Source organism: Melanerpes formicivorus, unplaced genomic scaffold (assembly GCF_026170545.1).
Source record: "Melanerpes formicivorus ecotype bairdi unplaced genomic scaffold, bMelFor1.0.p_v2 SCAF_9, whole genome shotgun sequence".
NCBI lineage: Eukaryota > Metazoa > Chordata > Aves > Piciformes > Picidae > Melanerpes > Melanerpes formicivorus.
In genome coordinates this window covers 7731315-7737314 of record NW_027142361.1, presented here as the reverse complement: position 1 = coordinate 7737314, position 6000 = coordinate 7731315, and positions in this window count along the sequence as shown.

Genomic DNA, 6000 nt, shown 5'->3' with positions numbered 1-6000 from the left:
GAATGACAGCAGGATTATATGGGCAAAGAATTCAGGGAGATGAAGATGAAGATGATATGTCAGACTGTTCGTCACCACGGGAGGAACTGCGAATGTCCGTAAAGATTTCACCAGGGCAGATAAGGAGCCAGTTCTAGCTTGGCTTAGTAGGTGTTATGATACAGGTCCTTCAACTCTAACAGTTGGAGACAAGTCAGCAGCTCAGTTAGGAACTCTCTCAAGGGACAATGGAATAGATAGACATCTAGGCGAAGCTCTCGGTAAGGTTAATCTGTGGATATGCCTTTTAATGGCGGTTGCCCTGAGATACCCTTCCCGAGATGATCTCCCATGGAATCCTAAACCCTGGACTACCATAGATGAGGGAATTAAGCGCTTGAGAGAATTTACTGTTAGAGAGCTACTCTATGGTGAACATGAAACTCTGAATCCTGATGACATTCCTGTGGGTATTGGTCTTGCTAAAAAGATCATCAAACTTGCTCCTTCTAATTATGCAAACATTCTGGCAAGCAGAATTGTGTCAAGAAGTTATGGTGGAGCTTCTCCTACGGTTGGCCAATTCAGTGATCAAATGAGACAATTGGAGGATAGCATGACACGTGGTTCTTTGGTTTCAGCCATTAAAACGATGTCTGGTGATATTCAGATTTGCATAAGAGAGTTGAAAGATTCCATATACCAATTGGCACAGAAGGATAATTTCAATTCTTCCCCCAGGTGGGTACAAGTTTCATCTGTGAGGACACCCAAAGAGTGGCTGTCAATGGCTCCATGTCCCAGTGGAGGCCAGTGACAAGTGGAGTCCCTCAGGGATCAGTCCTGGGACCTGTCTTATTCAACATCTTTGTGGGGGACATGGACAGTGGCATTGAGTGCACCCTCAGCAAGTTTGCTGATGACACCAAGCTGTGTGGTGCAGCAGACACGCTGGAGGGAAGGGAGGCCATCCAGAGGGACCTTGACAGGCTGGAGAGGTGGGCACAGGCCAACCTCATGAAGTTCAATAAGAGCAAGTGCAGGGTCCTGCATCTGGGTCGAGGCAATCCCAGGCACAAATACAGGCTGGGCAGTGACTGGCTGGAGGATAGCCCTGAGGAGAGAGACTTGGGGGTGCTGGTGGACAAAAAGCTCAACATGAGCTCTCAGTGTGCACTTGCAGCCCGCAAAGCCAATCAGATCCTGGGCTGCATCAGGAGAAGTGTGGCTAGCAGGTCGAGGGAGGTGATCCTCCCCCTCTACTCAGCCCTGGTGAGACCCCACCTGGAGTACTGTGTCCAGTTCTGGAGCCCCTATTACAAGAGGGATGTGGAGGTGCTGGAACGTGTCCAGAGAAGGGCCACGAGGATGATCAGAGGGCTGGAGCACCTCTCCTATGAGGACAGACTGAAGGAGTTGGGGCTGTTCAGTCTGCAGAAGAGAAGGCTCCGAGGTGACCTAATTGTCGCCTTCCAGTATCTGAAGGGGGCCTACAGGAAGGCTGGGGAAGGACTTCTCAGGATATCAGGTAGTGATAGGACTAGGGGGAATGGAATGAAGCTGGAGGTGGGGAGATTCAGGCTGGATGTGAGGAGGAGGTTCTTCACCATGAGAGTGGTGAAACCCTGGAATGGGTTGTCCAGGGAGGTGGTCGAGGCCCCGTCCCTGGGGGTGTTTAAGAGCAGGCTGGATGAGGTTCTGTCCAGCCTGATCTAGTGTGGGGTGTCCCTGCCCATGGCAGGGGGGTTGGAACTAGATGATCCTTGTGGTCCCTTCCAACCCTGAATGAAACTATGAAACTATGAAACTATGAATACACGTCCTCCAAGGAAGTAATTCCAAAACAGGATATTCCAAAACAGGTCATTCCAAAACAGACCGCCGAGGCAATCACGAAGAACTATTTGGATAACTCTGCGTGATCAGTTTGGTGAGAACATGAACCGCTGGGATGGCCAACCAACTTCTAATCTTTTCAGGAGACTGAGAGAACTGCAAAGTGGCAGAACCCGAGGTGGCAATACCAGAAGGGTAGCTGTTACTTCCACAGTTCCCCAGAACGACTCTTATGGTTCCAACAGTGGCTCCAGTTATAACATGCAAAGCTATAACCCTGCAAACTATGTGCAATGCACATGTGCGCATGCTCCCCATAACTAGGGGTGTCCTGCCTCCCGCCAGGGGGAGGAGAGGGATAACAGAGATAACAGAATCTATTGGGATGTGTACATCCAGTGGCCTGGCACTTCGCAATTTCGGAAGTACAGGGCCTTGGTTGACACAGGAGCTCAGTGCACCATAATACCATCAAATTATCAGGGATCAGAGTCTATAACTATTCTGGGAGTCACTGGTGGATCTCAAGAGTTAAGTAAGGTAGAGGTTAATATAAGTCTAACTGGTAAACAATGGAGGAAGCATACAGTTGTGACCGGACCTGATGCACCTTATATTTTGGGAATTAATTTTCTGAGAGAAGGGCGTTTCAAAGACCCTAGAGGTTACAAATGGGCTTTTGGAGTAGCTTCAGTAGAAATTGATGGACAAAAATTGAAGCTGTCTGCCAGACCTGAACTTTCTGATGAATCTGCAGTTGTGGGACAACATAAGATACAGGACATTAAATTGCCGGTTGCTTCTCAGACTGTGCATCACAGACAATACAGAACCAACCGTGACTCTTTGTTGCCCATTCAGAATCTGATTCGTCAGTTGGAGAGTCAGAAAGTCGTCAGCAAAACTCATTCACCTTTCAACAGTCCAGTGTGGCCTGTGCGGAAGCAGAATGGAGACTGGCGTCTGACGGTAGACTACCGAGCCCTAAATGAAGTGACACCACCTATGAGTGCAGCAGTACCAGACATGATGGAACTACAGTATGAGCTGGAATCCAAAGAGGCCAAATGGTATGCTACCATAGACATTGCTAATGCATTTTTCTCTATTCCCATAGCAGAGGAATGCAGGCCTCAGTTTGCTTTCACCTGGAGGGGAATCCAGTACACTTTCAACAGACTGCCAATGGGCTGGATCCACAGCTCAAGCATCTGTCATGCAGTGATCCACGATGCTCTGGAGAAAGGCGGTGCTCCAGAACACATCCAGTTCATCGATGATATCATCGTCTGGGGTAAAACTGCTGAGGAAGTCTTCGAGAAAGGTAACAAAATCATTGACATTCTTCTGAATGCAGGTTTTGCCATCAAGCGAGACAAGGTGAAAGGACCTACCACAGAGATTCAGTTTCTGGGAGTGCGGTGGCAGGATGGACGCCGACACATTCCGGTGGATTTGGTAAATAGAGTCTCCACCATGGCAAGTCCCACAAACAAGCAAGAGACCCTACGTTTCTTGGGGATAGTGGGATTTTGGAGACTGCACATTCCTGGATACAGTCAGATTGTGAAACCTCTCTATGATGTGACTCGAAAGAGAAACCATTTCCACTGGGGACCTGAACAACAAGCAGCCTTTGACCAGATAAAGCAAGAGGTAATTCAAGCAATGGGTATGGGACCTGTCCGAGATGGTCCAGACATTAAGAACATTTTGTACACGGCTGCAAGTGACAATGGTCCAACCTGGTGCTTGTGGCAAAAAGCTCCAGGTGAGACACGTGGACGACCTCTTGGTTTCTGGAGTTGAGGTTACAGAGGTTCAGAGGCTAATTATACTCCAACAGAGAAAGAAATTTTAGCTGCCTACGAAGGAGTAAAAGCATCTTCTGAAGTGATTGGAACTGAATCACAACTTCTCTTAGCTCCCAGATTACCAGTTTTGAATTGGATGTTCATAGGCAAAGGATCCACACCACATCATGCCACAGACTCAACCTGGTCTAAGTGGATGGCTCTGATAACACAAAGAGCTCGAATGGGAAATCTTGAAAGACCTGGTCTAGTGGAGGTGATCTCAAGTTGGCCTGAAGGCATCAACTGTGCTAAACCTCCACAGGAGAAAGTAACTCGTGCTGAGGAAGCTCCTCCTTACAATGACCTTTCTGATGATGAAAAGAAATATGCTTTGTTCACAGACGGTTCCTGTAGTCTTGTTGGAAACAAGCGAAGGTGGAAGTCTGCAGTGTGGAGTCCAACACGCCGAGTTGCAGAGGCGAAAGATGGAGAAGGAGAATCCAGTTAGTTCGCAGAGGTAAAAGCTGTCCAGCTAGCTCTCGACGTGGCTGAACGTGAGAGATGGCCAAAGCTTTATCTCTACACCGACTCATGGATGGTAGCCAATGCTCTATGGGGTTGGCTAAAGAACTGGAAGAAGAGTGGTTGGCAGAGGAAAGGAAAACCCATTTGGGCAGCCAACCTGTGGCAGGACATTGCTGATCGAATCGAGAGAATTCCAGTGAAAGTGAGACACATTGATGCTCACATTCCTAAGAGTAAAGCTACTGAGGAACAGCAACACAACCATCAGGCAGATCTAGCTGCAAGAGTTTCTCAAGTAGACATGGACTCTAATCTTGATCTTGACTGGAAACACCGAGGTGAGATATTCTTAGCTCGGTAGGCTCATGATTCATCAGGACATCAAGGCAGAGATGCAACATACCAATGGGCTCGTGACAGATCCATAGACATTTCCATGGATGCTATCACGCAAGTCATCCATGACTGTGACATTTGTGCTGCTATTAAGCAGGCGAAACGACTTAAGCCCTTGTGGTATGGTGACAGATGGTCCAAGTACAAGTATGGTGAAGCTTGGCAGATTGAATACATCACTCTACCACGTTCTCGTTCTGGTAAGCAATACGTGCTTACTATGGTAGAGGCAAACACTGGATGGTTGGAAACTTATCCAGTTCCACATGCAACTGCACGCAACACCATTCTCGGTCTGGAGAGACAGATCCTGTGGAGACACGGAACTCCAGAGAGGATTGAGTCAGACAACGGAACTCGTTTCAAGAACAACCTTGTAAAGAACTGGGCAAAAGAGCACGGTATTGAGTGGATATTCCACATTCCCTACTATGCACCAGCTTCAGGGAAGATTGAACCCTACAATGGTTTGTTGAAGACCACTCTCAAAGCCATGGGGGGTGGATCTTTGAAAAACTGGGAAAAACATTTAGCACAAGCAACCTGGCTGGTAAATAGTAGAGGTTCAGTGAACCGAGCTGGACCTGCACATTCAGATTTGCTGCGGAAAGTAGAAGGTGATAGAGTTCCTGTTGTTAGAGAAAAGAATCTGTTAGGTAAAACTGTTTGGGTATTTTTACCCTCAGGAGAGGCTAAACCTGTCCGAGGGGTGGTTTCAGCTGAAGGTCCGGGTCACACTTATTGGGTAATGCAAGAGAATGGTGAAATTCAGTGTATTCCACAAAGAAATTTAACTTTAGCTGAAAGAGGTTGATTTCGAACTGTTGTACAGCTACATCGCGTCCAAAGGAAGAATCAAAGAGAAATCTACGGTGCACGAACCCTGAGATCCCTGAGAGCCCTGAGAGGAGGCTTCTTGGCCTTACCCCTTCCAAACCTACCACACAGTTAAACTAATATCAACCTCTTCCTTACTTAACTCTTGAGATCCACCAGTGACTCCCAAAAAAGTTATAGACTCTGATCCCAGCACCAGAACAAGAGGACACAGTCTCAGGCTGCACCAGGGGCGGTTCAGGCTGGAGGTCAGGAGGAAGTTTTATACAGAGAGAGTGATTGCCCATTGGAATGGGCTGCCCGGGGAGGAGGTACAATCACCATCACTGGAGGTGTTCAGGAGGAGACTTGACAGGGTGCTTGGTTGCACTTGGTTGATTAGGTGGTGTTGGATGACAGGTAGGACGTGATGATCTTGAAGGTCTCTTCCAACCTGGTCTATTCTATTCTATTCTATTCTATTCTATTCTATTCTATCCCTGATAATTTGATGGCATTATGGTGCATTGAGCTCCTGTGTCTACCAAGGCCCTGTACTTCTGAAATTGTGATGTGCCAGGCCACTGGATGTACACATTCCAATAGATTCTGTTATCTCTATTAACCCTCTCCTCCCCCTGGCGGGAGGTAG